Raw genomic sequence first — 19005 nt, 5'->3', positions numbered from 1 at the left:
TCATGTACTGGCAGAGTTGCTCACTACTTATGCCAGTTTGAAGACATTTACTTCAGGCAGCGTCTCATAACCCGGTAGCTTGGGATGCTTGCCGCGTTGTGCTTCCATTTTCAATTTCTATAGGACCAAGAGCTTGATGGTAGAGCGGCTCTGTTAATAGCTTTCGAATTGATATTTTCAGACATTTCTGGAATAAAAGCACTATGGAAGACGTGATTGTATTCGAAAAGTTTTCTAGTGGTAGATACGTTTGAAGAAAGCACTGCTCAACGAAAGAGAAACTAGAGGAAAGAAAAATTAATTTAGTTTCTGCAAGATGAATATTGAGAAACCAAAGTACATATTAACGGGGTAAAATTTCGCTAATGGTTTCTTGATGGTGTAAAAGGATGCCGATCGAACTTCTACTCCAATAGACCTGGTTATTTTTACCCCATTCTGCTATATTCTTTTTCAGTTCTCTAGAAATAACGCACGCAACTATAACGTGGAAATAAAGAAGGATATTGGAAAAATAGTCGCCAGTTACGGTATCGAGTCTATCTAATTTTTAAATAGATTTGGTTTCGTCTAACATCCAAACAAAATTATAATAATTTTGTATGGAGAACATGCATAAGTGACTTACCGCATTTTCTGCAGTTGTAATAGTCCGATTGCCACGAGGTTTCAGAACAGAATTGAGGAGATGATGACGACCTGTTGCCAGGCGGGAAAATGATGAACTTCCTCTTTTCGGATCTGAACACTTGATTCTTACTCTTGTCACATCTGTTGTTTTGTCCCATCTACCCCAAGTTAACGGCACTAGAATCGTTCTGCAGTCAGCTTCAAATGCCAGCTCTGAAAATTTTTTCAATAGTTTTTCCCGGAAAGAACGTAGTGTTCCCTCTAGGGACTCCCACTGGAGCTCACTAAACATGTCCGTAATAATCGCGTGGTAATCAAAGCTATTGAGAACAAATCAGGTGACTCGCCACTGAATTGCTTAGATGTTGTCACTTATTCTGACCTGGTGGGGATCCCAAATACTCGAACAGCACACAAGTATGGGTCGCACTAGTGTTCTACAAGTGGTCTCCTTTACAGTTGGGTAGATTTTCCTAAAATGTTCCGAGCGCTGCTTGTAGTTGCTCCTCGTTTTCTGGACCACGGAATAATCACCCCTAATCTTCCATTGTTGTTGTTGTTGTCTTCAGTCCTGAGACTGGTTTGATGCAGCTCTCCATGCTACTCTATCCTGTGAAGCTGCTTCATCTCCCAGTACCTACTGCAACCTACATCCTTCTGAATCTGCTTAGTGTACTCATCTCTCGGTCACCCTCTACGACTTTTACCCTCCACGCTGCCCTCCAATGCTAAATTTGTGATCCCTTTATGCCTCAAAACATGTCCTACCAACCGATCCCTTCTTCTAGTCAAGTTGTGCCACAAACTTCTCTTCTCCCCAATCCTATTCAATACCTCCTCATTAGTTACGTGCTCTATCCATCTTATCTTCAGTATTCTTCTGTAGCACCACATTTCGAAAGCTTCTATTCTCTTCTTGTCCAAACTAGTTATCGTCCATGTTTCACTTCCATACATGGCTACACTCCAAACAAATACTTTCAGAAACGACTTCCTGATACATAAATCGATATTCGATGTTAACAAATTTCTCTTCTTCAGAAACGCTTTCCTTGCCATTGCCAGCCTACATTTTATATCCTCTCTACTTCGACCATCATCAGTTATTTTACTTCCTAAATAGCAAAACTCTTTTACTACTTTAAGTGTCTCATTTCCTAATCTAATTCCCTCAGCATCACCCGATTTAATTTGACTACATTCCATTATTCTCGTTTTGCTTTTGTTAATGTTCATCTTATATCCTCCTTTCAAGACACTGTCCATTCCATTCAACTGCTCTTCCAAGTCCTTTGCCGTCTCTGACAGAATTACAATGTCATCGGCGAACCTCAAAGTTTTTACTTCGTCTCCATGAATTTTAATACCTACTCCAAATTTATCTTTTGTTTCCTTTACTGCTTGCTCAATATACAGATTGAATAACATCGGGGAGAGGCTACAACCCTGTCTCACTCCTTTCCCAACCACTGCTTCCCTTTCATGCCCCTCGACTCTTATGACTGCCATCTGGTTTCTGTACAAATTATAAATAGCCTTTCGCTCCCTGTATTTTACCCCTGCCACCTTTAGAATTTGAAAAAGAGTATTCCAGTCAACATTGTCAAAAGCTTTCTCTAAGTCTACAAATGCTAGAAACGTAGGTTTACCTTTTCTTAATCTTTCTTCTAAGATAAGTCGTAAGGTCAGTATTGCCTCACGTGTTCCAACATTTCGACGGAATCCAAACTGATCCTCCCCGAGGTCTGCATCTACCAGTTTTTCCATTCGTCTGTAAAGAATTCGCGTTAGTATTTTGCAGCCTTGGCTTATTAAACTGATAGTTCGGTAATTTTCACATCTGTCAGCACCTGCTTTCTTTGGGATTGGAATTATTATATTCTTCTTGAAGTCTGAGGGTATTTCGCCTGTCTCATACATCTTGCTCACCAGCTGATAGAGTTTTGTCAGGACTGGTTGTTCCAAGGCCGTCAGTAGTTCTAATGGAATGTTGTCTACTCCGGGGGCCTTGTTTCGACTCAGGTCTTTCAGTGCTCTGTCAAACTCTTCACGCAGTATCGTATCTCCCATTTCGTCTTCATCTACATCCTCTTCCATTTCCATAATATTGTCCTCAAGTACATCGCCCTTGTATAAACCTTCTATATACTCCTTCCACCTTTCTGCCTTCCCTTCTTTGCTTAGAACTGGGCTGCCATCTGAGCTCTTGATGTTCATACACGTGGTTCTCTTCTCTCCAAAGGTCTCTTTAATTTTCCTGTAGGCAGTATCTATCTTACCCCTAGTGAGATAAGCTTCTACATCCTTACATTTGTCCTCTAGCCATCCCTGTTTAGCCATTTTGCACTTCCTGTCGATCTCATTTTTGAGACGTTTGTATTCCTTTTTGCCTGCTTCATTTACTGCATTTTTATATTTTCTCCTTTCATCAATTAAATTCAATATTTCTTCTGTTACCCAAGGATTTCTAGCAGCCCTCGTCTTTGTACCTACTTTATCCTCTGCTGCCTTCACTACTACATCCCTCAGAGCTACCCATTCTTCTTCTACTGTATTTTTTTCCCCTATTCCTGTCAATTGTTCCCTTATGCTCTCCCTGAAACTCTGTACAACCTCTGGTTCTTTCAGTTTATCCAGGTCCCATCTCCTTAATTTCCCACATTTTTGCAGTTTTTTCAGTTTTAATCTACAGGTCATAACCAATAGATTGTGGTCAGAGTCCACATCTGCCCCTGGAAATGTCTTACAACTTAAAACCTGGTTCCTAAATCTCTGCCTTACCATTATATAATCTATCTGATACCTTTTAGTATCTCCAGGGTTCTTCCACGTATACAACCTTCTTTCATGATTCTTAAACCAGGTGTTAGCTGTGATTAAGTTGTGCTCTGTGCAAAATTCTACTAGGCGGCTTCCTCTTTCATTTCTTAGCCCCAATCCATATTCACCTACTATGTTTCCTTCTCTCCCTTTTCCTACACTCGAATTCCAGTCACCCATTACTATTAAATTTTCGTCTCCCTTCACTATCTGAATAATTTCTTTTATTTCATCGTACATTTCTTCAATTTCTTCATCATCTGCAGAGCTAGTTGGCATATAAACTTGTACTACTGTAGTAGGTGTGGGCTTCGTATCTATCTTGGCCACAATAATGCGTTCACTATGCTGTTTGTAGTAGCTTACCCGCATTCCTATTTTCCTATTCATTATTAAACCTACTCCTGCATTACCCCTATTTGATTTTGTGTTTACAACCCTGTAGTCACCTGACCAGAAGTCTTGTTCCTCCTGCCACCGAACTTCACTAATTCCCACTATATCTAACTTTAACCTATCCATTTCCCTTTTTAAATTTTCTAACCTACCTGCCCGATTAAGGGATCTGACATTCCACGCTCCGATCCGTAGAACGCCAGTTTTCTTTCTCCTGATAATGACATCCTCCTGAGTAGTCCCCGCCCGGAGATCCGAATGGGGGACTATTTTACCTCCGGAAAATTTTACCCAAGAGGATGCCATCATCATTTAATCATACAGTAAAGCTGCATGTCCTCGGGAAAAATTACGGCTGTAGTTTCCCCTTGCTTTCAGCCGTTCGCAGTACCAGCACAGCAAGGCCGTTTTGGTTAATGTTGCAAGGCCAGATCAGTCAATCATCCAGACTGTTGCCCCTGCAACTACTGAAAAGGCTGCTGCCCCTCTTCAGGAACCACACGTTTGTCTGGCCTCTCAACAGATACCCCTCCGTTGTGGTTGCACCTACGGTACGGCCATCTGTATCGCTGAGGCACGCAAGCCTCCCCACCAACGGCAAGGTCCATGGTTCAAGGGGGGGGAATCTTCCATTATATTTCCGATTTCAGACGGATTGCGCTGACATATAGTGGCTGACAACTGTTCACCATCCTCAACCGAGTTTTTCCCTGGAGATCGCTTATGCAGCTCGCTAAGTTTATACAAAAAATTGGCGCGATGTCTCATGCGTGTAGGGTAACGCAGCATGACCGCCGTCTATAGAGTCTTGCGCCCTCCTTTGAATACCGTTCCAACTGGGGCGCGCAGATGCATACGTAAAGGCGATTATAAAGTTTATTGCCGCTACAAGTGTCGTCAAATGTAAAGGTTTCTCTTTCTGAAGATTCCAAAGAAATCACCGGGTCCCATGTGTAACTATAGTTTCCGCCAATCGTATTTCTACTGATTCCTAGCAATGGCATCCTAGAGGGATCTCCTCATAGCCAAGATTTCAGTGACAGAATAATCCATAGAATTTCTTGTGGGGATACAATGCTCAACTATGGTCCACTTACTGGGCTGTGGAGCGCTTGTCTGCTGATCTTGTTACACGCACCTTCCAAGTACTTTGGGTACAGTTTCTCAATGTAGGATTTGCAAAACATGCTAAAGTGGTATCTGTGGGTTTGAGAGTGTGAGTCGACCATAGCCGAGCATTGTAACTCTATATGAATTATTCTGCAACGGAAATCTTGGCCACAATGAGATCGTTCTGGAGTTCAGTTGTCAAGGAAACCGTGGAAACACGTTTGGCGGAAGATCTAATTAATCGAGACGGCCAGATTCAGCATTATAAGGCATTCGACGTAGTGATTTCTTTCATATTTTCAGAAAGACAAAATGTTACACGTATTGAGAGGTCTAGCGACAGTTTTTTATTTTCACCACTCACTTTTAACAGAAGGCGTGCTTGCAATATCACCGTTACGCACGCACCTCTGCGCCTCAGATGGAGCAGTATTCGAAGAGGACGCTAACTAAAATCGACAGAGGGTGGTTATGTTGCAGTAGCCTATACACACGCATAATTGTACTAACTTTTAATTAGAGCTTGTGACGTGCACATGCAATTTCCAATGTTAAACGCACATAAAGATGGCTGAAAGGCTGTCGGAGGAAGTATGTCGATGACGTCCGGCTGCAATACCGAAACCAACAAATACCCTTTACAGGAGGAAAACATCAAGAATCAAAACCATCCACAGATTCAGAAGCATTAGTCTAGAGCGAATAGTTCGTTGTGTCATCGGTAACTCTCTCTCAAGCCGTGGTTGCTGTGACTCAGATGAAGAAACGCCCTATTAACATTAGCGCCTAATTAAATGTTAGGACGAGAAAGAATTTTTTTGAACACTTTTATTTATAAAATAGTCAAAAATAAATATTTGGTTTTTGTAGGTGTTTTATTAAACTACGAACTAATGAGTCAGTCAGACTATTGGTACTGCTTACTTCTGACACTATGTTTATAGAGTTATCACGCTGTTCTAAGAGAACCGCCGTCCACAACTCCTGCTAAGAAAAGACATTGAGATCCGATATGTATTACAAAATATGCTTCCTCTGCACCAATCGTCTCTCTAGTGACAATTGGTTCTCCCTCGTCCTGCACCCCCATGCAAAATGAATCAAGACAAAATGTGTAAATCTACATGACTGGTGGGCTCCTTAACTTCTGAAGTACCCGGAACTGGAAGACTTCAGGTTGACAGTACTTTGTGTCTTTCTACAGCCATTGTTACTAACAAAAATACTATGCGGGATCTACCAGAGTGTATTAGCCATTACATAGACACTGTTGTTCTGTCAATTAGTTGGTTTACTGTTAAAAAGTGAATAATGAAGCGATTTCATGTTTATTGTGGGAACTACCTATAATTCGGATTAAGGTCTTCATGAGATATTCAAGCGTACCTGATATATATGTGTCAATTTTACTGTCATAGATACAAGGTTTACTGCTGAACCGTTATATAGGAACCGACATGTAGGCAAAGGATTATTATGGGGTTTGTGTCTTTCCAATGTGAGTTTGCCGAATGAGGAAAAATTAACTATGGAGACGTTGTTACCAAATGCTTCGAAACAGGACCAGCGTGACAAGTACTGGTAGACATCAGTCACAAAGTAAAGAACGTGTATGGGGTAGCATACGTGTCGAGAACCGGCGTCGTGGAATGGCGCTGCAAGTTCCGTGCGAGTCGCTATTCGACACAAGACACACGTTCCAATATCGCAAATATCATTATGCAGAGGTTAGGCTAACTCAAGTGGGAGAAACTAGAGCAACCACTCTAGAGTGCTGATCTCTGCCGTTGTATTTATCACGCCTTTTGTCCCTTCAAAAAGACCTTGAAACGTCGACGATTCGTGTCCGACGACGATGTGCAACAGGCAGTTTCCGACTTCATCACGCAGCAGGATACGGTGTTTCACGAAACGGGTATCTTCAAACTGCTGCGTCTGTGGGCTGATTGTCTCAATGCTCACGGCGATTTTGCATGACTGGGATAACGATTCTGGACTGTATGGCCTTTGAACGGAAACTTTATCATCCCCCTCATACGCGGTACAAAGCACAAATTACGTGTATTGTGGGCAGACTGTCTGAGGAAGATGGAGGTCATACATTAATTTTAGAAACCGTAACCTCCACCGCACCGTTTCGAAAGTTAATAATACTAGTTTTGAAATTAAAAATGTAATTCCTGATAATTTATGTCATCAGTGTCATGACATATGACATAATGACATATGTAATGATTTTTTAAAAAAAGTTTAGCGTTGTGGCCGAACACAATTCAATCTTTTTCTTTTTACCACCCAGAAAATATCATTTTGTGCCCCCCCCCCTCCCCAGATGAAACTATTCCCAAGTTGGTAACTATTGGTCTACAGCTAATACACTACTGGTCATTAAAACTGCTACACCAAGAAGAAATGCAGATGATAAACGGGGATTCATTGGACAAATATGTCACACATGTGATTATATTTTTACGTAGTTTGGGTGCATAGATCCTGAGAAATCAGTACCTAGAACAACCAACTCTGGTCGCAATAACGGCCTTGATACGCCTGGGAATTGAGTCAAACAGAGCTTGGATGGCGTGCACAGGTACAGCTGCCCATGCAGCTTCAACACGGTACCACAGTTCATCAGGAGTAGTGACTGCCCTATTGTGACAAGCCAGTTGCTCGGCCAACATTGACCAGTCGTTTTCAATTGACGAGAGGGCTGGAGAATGTGCTGGCCAGGGCAGCAGTCGAACATTTTCTGTATCCAGAAAAGCCTGTTCAGGACCTGCAACATGCGGTCGTGCATTACCCTGCTGAAATGTAGGGTTTTGCAGGGATGGAATGAAGGGTAGAGTCACGGGTCGTAACACATCTGAAATGTAGCGTCCACTGTTCAAAGTGCCGTCAATGCGAACAAGAGGTGACCGAGACGTGTAACCAATGGTACCCCATACCATCACGCCTGGTGATACGCCAGTATGGCGATGACGAATACACGCTTCCAATGTGCGTTCACCGCAATGTCGCCAAACACGGATGCAACCATCGTTTCTCCATTCGTACACCCAGGTTCGTCGTTGAGTACTCCATCGCAGGCGCTCCGGTCTGTGATGCAGCGTCAAGGGTAATCGCAGCCATGGTCTCATAGCCGATAGTCCATGCTACTGCAAACGTCGTCGAACTGTTCGTGAAGATGGTTGTTGTCTTGCAAACGTCCCCACCTGTTGACTCAGGGATCGAGACGTGGCTGCCCGATCCGCTACAGCCATGCGGATAAGATGCCTGTCATCTCGAGTGCAAGTGATACGAGGCCGTTGGGATCCAGCACGGCGTTCCGTATTACCCTCCTGAACCCACTGATTTCATATTCTGCTAACAGTCATTTGATCTTGACCAACGCGAGCAGCAATGACGCGATACGATAAATCGCAATCGCGATACGCTATAATACGACCTTTATCAAAGTCGGAAACGTGATGGTACGCATTTCTCCTCCTTACACGAGTCATTACAAAAACGTTTCACCAGGCAACGCCGATCAACTGCTGTTTGTGTATGAGATATAGGTTGGAAACTTTCCTGATGTCAGCACGTTGTAGGTGTCGCCACCGGTGCCAACCTTGTGTGAATGCTCTGAAAAGCTAATCATTTGCATATCACAGCACCTTATTCCTGTCGGTTAAATTTCGCATCTGTAGCGCGTCATCTTAGCGGTGAAGCAATTTTAATGGCCAGTAGTGTACATTGCGGTATCGATGGATCTTCCTGGCATTGCGCTGTCTCTGGGTGGGGTGAAGAAACTCGCTGCTACGACCGCAGTGGCTGGTCCGCGTGTTGTGGACCACGGAGGAGGCGGCGGACGCAGTTGCACGCTCGGAGAAGCGTGGCGGCGCGGCGCGGCGCGGCGCGGCGAGGCTGCCCTGGGCTGCCTGGTGATGCGACCCTGGCAGGTGCGCGCTGGCCAGGGCTCGGCTGATGGCTGGTGGCTGGACAGCCCCGCAGGACACACTCGGCGGCCACCGGCTGCCGGTGGCCTACGGGCCGCCGCCGCCGCCGCCGCCGCCGCCGCCGCCGCCACCGCGTGCTGCGGTCACTGTCGGTTGGCTGACTCCCGAAAAAATATTACTGTCTCTACGGCTTGCTCACAGAAGCGAATGAAGGTGTGAGGGGCCTCAGTGTACAAGAGGCACTGTATCTGTCAGGACTTGGGATTCAAGGCGTACAGCCCGTTATGTGTCTCTTACCATCATTACGTTTTTCAAGATACATCTGCATCCATACTCAGCAAGCCATCCGATGGTCTGTGGCGGTGGGTAGTTCTGGTATCACTAACTGATCTCTCCCACCCTGTCCCACTTACAAAGGCGCGTGGGCACCATCATTGTCTGCAAACCTCTGTATTAGCTCCAATTTCTCCATTTTTCTCGTTGTAATAATTTCACGAGAGAAGTGTGGCACTGTTTGTCCGACTCTTCCCGGAGATTATACTTACTCTCTAGAAATTTCAGTCGCAAACCTCTCCATGAAGCATAGTACCTCTTCTTTACGTCTGCCAACTGAGATGTCTGAGCATTCTGTAACACTCTCGAGTAGTCCAAATGATCCCGTGACTAAACACTCAGATCTTCATTGCATCTTTTCTATCAATTCTATCACTCCTATTCCGTAAGGATCGCAGACAGATGAACAATACTCAGGTATCGATCAAAGAAGCGCCTTGTGAGCCATCCCTTTATTTGATGTGTTACATTCCCTCAAGATTCTTCCTATGAATCTCAGTTCAGCATATGTTTTTCCTACGGTTTCTTTTATGTAGTCATTCTGCTTAAGATCACTCCGGATATTAATGTTTTCAGCAATTTGTCATTAATAGTCTAGTTGTACAGATGTACAGTCCTGGATTTCTTTCTCTATGTACGATTATGAGCAATATGTTACATTTACTTAAGTTTAGCATCAATTGCCAGTTCCCAACGGCATTGCTCCACTGTTAACACCGGTGTCCATCCGATCACAGGACTTAAGCGCTGTCCCACATGTCTAGCACTTGGGTGTGTCATAGTCCAGGTCTGTTGGCAAACGTCTTCCACTCAGCCATTGTGTTGTCAAGTGAGGAGCTACTTGATTGAAAAGTAGTGTCTTCCGCAATGAAAACTGATAATGGCTGGGAAAGCGGCGTGCTGACCAGCTGCCTCTCCTTATCCTATCGGTTGAGGATGGCACGGCTGTCGGTCGGTACCGTTGGGCTTCCCGAAGCCTGGTTCGATGGAGTTGAGTTCAGATGCCAATCTCTGCACCATTCATCAACCCGCTGTAGGTCATTCTGCCAATCGCTACTGTCTTCTACCTTCGCTGCGTTCTTATCGACAACCGCATAATCAGCAAACAGCCTTAAAGACCTACTGATGCATTCTACTAATCAGTTTTGTAAACACTGTCTTATACTTCGTTGGCGTACCACTGAAATTACATTTCCGTCCATCGTTTCCGTTCTGTTAAGAGCGACGTGTTGAGTTCTGTCTGGACGCAAGTACTGAATCCAGTCGCAAATCTCATCCGATACTCGGTAGTTTCTTTCACTAAACGACAATGCAGGACGGCGACAAATACCTTCCTGACGTCAAGGAACACATCAACCTCAACGCCATTGTCTGCAGCGCTGTGGATTTCATGGAGGGACAGAGTCAGCCGAGTTTTGCAAGGTCTCTGTTAGCGGAATATATTTCGACTTTTATAGAGGAGACTTTCGTTCTCCGAGAGCATCATAACATTTGGGCTTAAAACATAACAATGTTCCATAATTCTATTACAGATTTAGAGGGCTTGGGAGAATATACCGAAATAAAGCGACAAATGCATGCTTGAACACAAATGCATAGCGAAGCCGGAAGGTTGTGCTGTTGTACTTGAACAAGAACGGCAGTTGTCCAATATCCTCAATATATTGCAAGTGCCAGGCGTCGTCAGAACGGTACTCTTTGTTGTTTCGTGTGCATTACATCACAGCTAAATGAATTGGCACATGGCACATTGTTTGTGCTCGCATGTTGGGCGCTTCTGTAACTAAGGCAACCGAAGTGTTTTGTGTTTCAAAATGCACTCTATCGAAGATTTATACCGGATACAGGGGAAGCGAAGAAACGTCACCTGCTAGGTCGCAACGCGGACGAAAACGTGTGTTGAGTGATCTTGACAGACGGTCATTAAAGAGCACTGTGTTGAAACATAAGAGAAAGACAGCTGCAAAAGTCGGTACAGAGTTGAATATCGCCCTCACGGACCCCGTCAGCACCAAAACAACACGAAGAAAAGTGGTTCAAATGGCTCTGAGCCCTATGGAACTTAACTTCTGAGGTCATCAGTCCCCTAGAACTTAGAATTACTTAAACCTAAATAACCTAAGGACATCACACACACCCAAGCCCGAGGCAGGATTCGAACGTGCGAAAGTAGCGGTCGCGCGGTTCCAAACTGTAGTGCCTAGAACCGCTCGGCCACCCCGGCCGGCCACCACGAAGAGAGCTCCGTACATACGTAACTGCAGGGCGAGCTGGAATTCCAAAAGCACTGATCACTGATGCAATTACCCGGAATAGGAAACCGTGATGCCGAAGCCCTAAAACATAGACCAAGAAGCTACGGAAAAAAGTCACTTTGTCGGATGAGTCTGGTTTCATACTGCTCCGTAGTTGTATCCGACTTTATATCAAAGAGTGAAACATGAAGGAGTTCGGTGATGATTTGGACAGCTGTATAATGGTACTTTATGGGCTCCATGGTTGCTCGATAAGGTCGCTGTAGTGACAAGGCTTATTTGACGCTTTTGGATAATCAGCTCCATCTCATTGTACAATGTTTTTTCCCCCAACGCGACGCTGTGTTTCAGATTGACGTACATATTTGCATTCAGGGTGCCTGGGATAACCACGAGAGTGTTCCCGCTACATACGAAATCGCAATCCTGATGTAGGTCCAGTGTGTCTATCACGCAGACGGGTCCTCAACTGGTCTCCTCCTAACCAACACACGGCCATCATTGGCACCGAGGCAGAAGTAGTTTTCATTAGAAAACACAACAGAACTTCACCCTGCCCTCCAAAGAGCTCTCGCTTGACACCACTGAAGTCGCAAATGGCGGTGGTTTGGAGTCAGTAGAGTGCGCGCTACAAGGCGTCTCGTTCGGAGCTGTCCTTGAAGTAAACGGCTTTTAACAGTTCGTTGTGTTAGTGTGGTGCCAACAACTGCTCAAATTGCTGCTGCTGATGCAGTACGATGCGGCAGAGCCATATGCCGAACACAGTGATCTTCCGTCACGGTAGTGCCATCGTACTTTCTTGTGACCCCAACTGCCAGCAATCATGTACAGTGGCTACGTTCCAGCCAAATGTTTCTGTAGTATTGCAGATGGAGCATCCAGGTTCATGTAGCCCTGTTACACGACCTCGTTCAGATTCAGTGAGGTGTTGGTAACGGCGTCTTTGTCGCCTTACGGCATTCTAGACTTACATCAACTCACTTCACCCAGCCTCAAAGGTAACTAACGCTCGCGATAGTTGCAGCGTGTATTTAAAACAAACCTGATTTGAATCGTCATAGCGTGACTACTAGCGCCACTCTTGCGCGACTGGCACAAAATTTTAATAGATATCATCTTACAGACGTAGAAAAATGCCTACTAACTTTTTTTATGTCGCACAACTGCGTCTTGGCGTTGTGATTTTTTTCCCACCAGTGAATATATACGTACACTAAGCCGTTCCAGGAACGTCTCTGCCTATCTATGTCCGAGATAATCTGTGAGTCCTGTATGTAGGGTGTTATCTGTGGGAAAAGGAAGTCGAAGCACCGCGGGTGGTGCGGAAGTCTTGGCAGAAGCTTGCTTGGGGACGAGGAAGTGAACAGACTGCTGTAGTGGGTCAGCGAGCAACATGTGTGTCTACTGTAGTCACAGGGTGGTGACCGCTGTGCGACGAGGGCAGTACCGAGTGACAGGCAAGGGAGTGGAGGCGGCATGTCTGATTCCCTACCCTTCTGCCACGTACAGTGTACCACAGCCTTCATGATGCTATGTCTGTCACGTTCCGACAAGGACAGACGTGAAAGTAAGCGTAGTTGTGAGCTGTGCATGCAAGAGAATAAATAGCAGGCACGCCAGTGATTAACTTTGTCTCATAATTCATCCTGCGTTCTGTTTTGGTAGAGATTATTTAGTCGGTTTTCCTCTTCTACGCTGTGGGATGATACGGCAGCGTGATGAGCACGTAAAGTATGGTTCAAATGATTCAAATGGCTCTGAGCATTATGGGACTTAACTGATGAGGTCATCAGTCCCCTAGAATTTAGAACTACTTAATTCTATCTAACCTAAGGACATCACACACATCCATGCCCGAGGCAGGATTCGAACCTGCGACCGTAGCGGTCGTGCGGTTCTAGACTTTAGCGCCTAGAACCACTCGGCCACTCCGTCCGGCTCACGTAAACTATGTTTCACCAGGTTGTTTTTTTTTTGTTTTGTGTTTTTGGCGACGTGTTTGGCAGCCATTGTTGTTGATTTCTATTTGAGCGACATTGTTTAGTGAACATTGTGATTATCAGTGTATGAGTGAGGCAGTTTTAAGCTGTGATTGTGGTTTATTATGGCGTTATCCTTTATCCTTACTTCTCTTCCGTTATGGTTTTGTCATGGACTGGCCCAATTTAATGCTGCTTCCTAGCATGAGCTCATGTTCCTTTAAGCTATATGTTAATGTATTTCTGTTGTTTCCTGACATAATTAGTTTGTAGATCAGCGATCTATGAATGTAGAACATTACTTGATTCTATAAATAAACCTTTATTAGTCAAAACAGCAAAAATTATTAGTTACCTTTGTGATGTGGTAGAGAGCTTGAGTTTGTACATGTTTAGGGTGATGGTGGCTTTCCTGGACCAATATCAATCGATGGTAGACACTGAAAACCTCTTTATCCTATTTTGTTAAATTTTACAGCAGAATCAAAAACGGTTTCTGAAAAATATATGTGAAGTGGTAAAGGTAGTTTTGCTTACTTAATGCGTAGCTACACTGCGGGAGGCTAGTTATTGGCAGACTATAGAAATTCACACACTTTCAAATTTCTCATTGGTAATGGAGTTACTGGTTGCTACAATTACGAGGCTCTCTGAGACAGAGGAAGCTACGAGATTTTAATTGCTTGCTAAACTTCTATTGAGACGATAGTAAACACATACAGCTCGAGACCGTGGCATGCGTTTCAGCAGTGGTGAAGAAGATGTGCACGAGAAGCCATGCCATCTTCGATCGTCATCGGCTGCCATCTTTCACAATAGGCAGTGTCTCCACCAAACTTACCCTTGATGACCAGCGGATTTCTTGCAAGCAGTTTTATGCACAGTTGAATGTCGAATGCAGTGCCTTAGATAAGATACTACGTGACTTTGGTTATTGCTAAATGTCTGGCAGATGAGTCCCGCATATGTCTAGACGAGACCAAAAAAATCAGTTGTTGGAAACCTGTCACGACCTAATGGGGCAATGGAAGGCTGAAGGCGACCATTTTCTGAACACGGTCATCCTCGAGGATATGATGTGGTGTCACAACGAGGAGCCGCAATGCAAAGGAGAGTTCATTGAGTAGTGACACGCGAATGTGGCAGCAACAAAGAAGAGCAAGACACAGCCAAAGGCAGACAAAGTGATGTTCACAGTCTTCAGGATTAGCAGCATGTGGTGCTTTCGGATGTTTTGGAATCTAAGAGAACGGTCAACAACGGTACACCGACTAAGCTGAAAGCCAGTATTTCCGGAGACAGGATAGAGATGACGACAAACGTCCGCTAGCAACACAATGGTGACATGCCGAAATATGGCTGGACCGTCTGGAAGACAGCCTTGATTTAGCACATTGACATTTTTTTTTTTTTTAACAGAACGAGGTGGCGCAATGGCTAGCACACTGGTCTCACATTTGGGAGGACGAGGGTTCAGATCCATTTCCGCTCATCCAGGCTTAGGTTTTCCGTGATTTGCATTAATATCTTAAAGCAAATGCCTGGGTGGTTGCTCTGATAGGGCAGGGCAGGTTTCCTCCCATGTCCTTCCATGATTTCAGCTGCTAATGACCTCGAGCGGTAAAACTCTAAACTCCTTTATTTTGTATATATTTGGGCCTATGAAAATGGGCTGCTACTTTCCCAGATCCCTACGTTATCGTCAAAGCTTCAAGACAGTATGCAGCCTGAGTCGGTTCAGAGGTTCACGAGCGCGCTATGCAGTCTCTCGTTCTTCGTCGACAGAAATGCGTATCGAATAGTGGTGACTAAGTGGAAAAATTACAGCATGTACCTGAAATTTTACTCTGTTAAGCTGCATTATTGCGCTGTCTGTACCGTTTGTATTTTCCATAACAGTAAATGAGTGGTATTACGCTGAAGACTGCCAGCCGAGGTGGCCGAGCGGCTCTAGACGCTTCAGTCTGCAACCGCGCGACTGCTACGGCCGCAGGTTCGAATCCTGCCTCGGGCATGGTTGTGTGTGATGTCCGTACGTTAGTTAGGTTTAAGTAGTTCTAAGCTCTGGGGAACTGATGACCTCAGATGTTGAGTCCCATAGGCTCAGAGCCATTTGAACCAACACTGAAGAGCCAGAGAAACTGGTACACCTGCCTAACGTCATGTAGGGCCCCCGCGAGAACGCAGAAGTGCCGCAACACGACGTGACATGGACTAGACTAATGTCTGAAGTAGTGCTGGAGGCAACTGACCCCATGAATCCTGCAGGGCTGTCGATAGATCCGTAAGAGTGCGAGGGGGTTGAGATCTCTTCTGAACATAACGATGTATGGCATCCGAGATGTGTTCAACACTGTTGATGTGTGGAGAGTATGGTGGACAGCGTAAGTGTTCAAACTCAGACGAGTGTTCCTGGGGACACTCTGTAGAAATTCTGGACGTGTGGGGTGTCGCGTTGTCCTGGTAAAGCTGCCCAAGCCCGTTGGAATGCGCAGTGGACATAAAAGGATGCAGGTAATCAGACAGGATGCTTACGTACGTTTCACATGTCTGAGTCGTATCTAGATGTAACAGGGGTCCCATATCACTCCAACTGCACAAGCCCCACACCATCACAGAGCCTTCAACAGCTTCAACAGTCCCATGCCGACATTCGGGTTCAGTGGATTCGTGAGGTTGTCTCCATGGCCGTACACGGTACAATTAGAAACGAGACTTGTCCGGTCAGGCAACATATTTCCAGTCATAAACAGTCCAACCTCGGTGTTAAAGGCCCAGGCGAGGCTTAAAGCCTTCGTCTCCGAAAGCCCATATCGATGATGTGCAGGCTGACACTTGTTGGTAGCCAAACATTGAAATGTGCAACAACTTGTCAAAGGGTTGCACTTCTGTCACGTTGAACGATTCTCTTCGGTCGTCGTTTGTCCCGTCCTCGCAGGATCTTTTTCCGGCCGCAGCGACGTCTGAGATATGATGTTTTACCGGATTCCTGCCTATAACGGTTTCTTTGGCGCTTCAGTGAATTTTCGATATAACTCGTGTAACTCATGAGTAACTTCTTCCTTCAGTACCTCGTTTGCAAGTTCAGTATCAGGTTACTCTTAAGTTTTTATTTCAGTGTTCCATCAATATACCGATTTTCATTTCTTTTATAACTACACTCCTGGAAATTGAAATAAGAACACCGTGAATTCATTGTCCCAGGAAGGGGAAACTTTATTGACACATTCCTGGGGTCAGATACATCACTTGATCACACTAACAACAGAACCACAGGCACATAGACACAGGCAACAGAGCATGCTCAATGTCGGCAATAGTACAGTGTATATCCAACTTTTGCAGCAATGCAGGCTGCTATTCTCCCATGGAGACGATCGTAGAGATGCTGGATGTAGTCCTGTGGAACGGCTTACCATGCCATTTCCATCTGGCGCCTCAGTTGGACCAGCGTTCGTGCTGGACGTGCAGACCGCGTGAGACGACGCTTCATCCAGTCCCAAACATGCTCAATGAGGGACAGATCCGGAGATCTTGCTGGCCAGGGTAGTTGACTTACACCTTCTAGAGCACGTTGGGTGGCACGGGATACATGCGGACGTGCATTGTCCTGTTTTAACAGCAAGTTCCCTTGCCGGTCTAGGAATGGTAGAAAGATGGGTTCAATGACGGTTTGGATGTACCGTGTACTATTCAGTGTCCCCTCGACAATCACCAGAGGTGTACGGCCAGTGTAGGAGATCACTCCCCACACCACGATGCCGAGTGTTGGACCTGTGTGCCTCGGTCGTATGCAGTCCTAATTGTGGGGCTCACCTTCACGGCGCCAAACACGCATACGACCATCATTGGCACCAAGGCAGAAGCGACTCTCATCGCTGAAGACGACACGTCTCCATTCGTCCCTCCATTCACGCCTGTCGCAACACCACTGGAGGCGGGCTGCACGATGTTGGGGCGTGAGCGGAAGACGGCCTAACGGTGTGCCGGACCGTAGCCCAGCTTCATGGAGACGGTTGCGAATGGTCCTCGCCGATACCCCAGGAGCAACAGTGTCCCTAATTTGCTGGGAAGTGGCGGTGCGGTGCCCTACGGCACTGCGTAGGATCCTACGGTCTTGGCGTGCATCCGTGCATCGCTGCGGTCCGGTCCCAGGTCGACGGGCACGTACACCTTCCGCCGACCACTGGCGACAACATCGATGTACTGTGGAGACGTCACGCCCCACGTGTTGAGCAATTCGGCGGTACGTCCACCCGGCGTCCCGCATGCCCACTATACGCCCTCGCTCAAATTCCGTCAACTGCACATACGGTTGACGTCCACGCTGTCGCGGCATGCTACCAGTGTTAAAGACTGCGATGGAGCTCCGTATGCCACGGCAAACTGGCTGACACTGACGGCGGCGGTGCACAAATGCTGCGCAGCTGGTGCCATTCGACGGCCAACACCGCGGTTCCTGGTGTGTCCGCTGTGCCGTGCGTGTGATCATTGCTTGTACAGCCCTCTCGCAGCGTCCGGAGCAAGTATGGTGGGTCTGACACACAGGTGTCAATGTGTTCTTTTTTCCATTTCCAGGAGTGTACTTTCGTCTATTGCCATCATCAGAATCACATTTACCTGCGCTTCTTCGCGTGTGCTGCACCTACATGTTGTAGAATTTTAATACTGGTATGCTGAGGTTTTAAATATTTACAATTTCTGTCACCCATAAATGTGTGACTGGGACCTCCCGTCGGGGAGACCGTTCGCCGGTTGCAAGTCTTTCGGTTCGACGCCACTTCGGCGACTTGCGCGTCGCTGGGCATGAAGAGATGATGATTAGGACAACACAACACCCAGTCCCTGAGCGGAGAAAATCTCCGACCCAGCCGGTAATCAAACCCAGGCCTTTAGGATTGACAGTCTATCAAGCTGACCACTAAGCTACCGGGGACGGACACCCATACATGAACTACGGGTGTTGTTGTTGTTGTTGTTGTTGTTGTCTTCAGTCCTGAGACTGGTTTGATGCAGCTCTCCATGCTACTCTATCCTGTGCAAGCTTCTTCATCTCCCAGTACCTACTGCAACCTACATCCTTCTGAATCTGCTTAGTGTATTCATCTCTTGGTCTCTCTCTACGATTTTTTCCCTCCGAGCGGCCCTCCAATGCCAAATTTGTGATCCCTTGAACATGTTCTACCAACCGATCCCTTCTTCTAGTCAAGTTGTGCCCCAAACTTCTCTTCTACCCAATCCTATTCAATACCTCCTCATTAGTTACGTGATCTATCCATCTTATCTTCAGCATTCTTCTGTAGCACCACATTTCGAAAGCTTCTATTCTCTTCTTGTCCAAACTAGTTATCGTCCATGTTTCACTTCCATACATGGCTACACTCCAAACAAATACTTTCAGAAACGACTTCCTGATACATAAATCGATATTCGATGTTAACAAATTTCTCTTCTGCAGAAACGCTTTCCTTGCCATTGCCAGCCTACATTTTATATCCTCTCCACTTCGACCATCATCAGTTATTTTACTTCCTAAATAGCAAA

Source organism: Schistocerca gregaria, chromosome 3 (assembly GCF_023897955.1).
Source record: "Schistocerca gregaria isolate iqSchGreg1 chromosome 3, iqSchGreg1.2, whole genome shotgun sequence".
In the NCBI taxonomy this organism is placed as follows: domain Eukaryota; kingdom Metazoa; phylum Arthropoda; class Insecta; order Orthoptera; family Acrididae; genus Schistocerca; species Schistocerca gregaria.
This window is presented reverse-complemented; position numbering follows the sequence as displayed.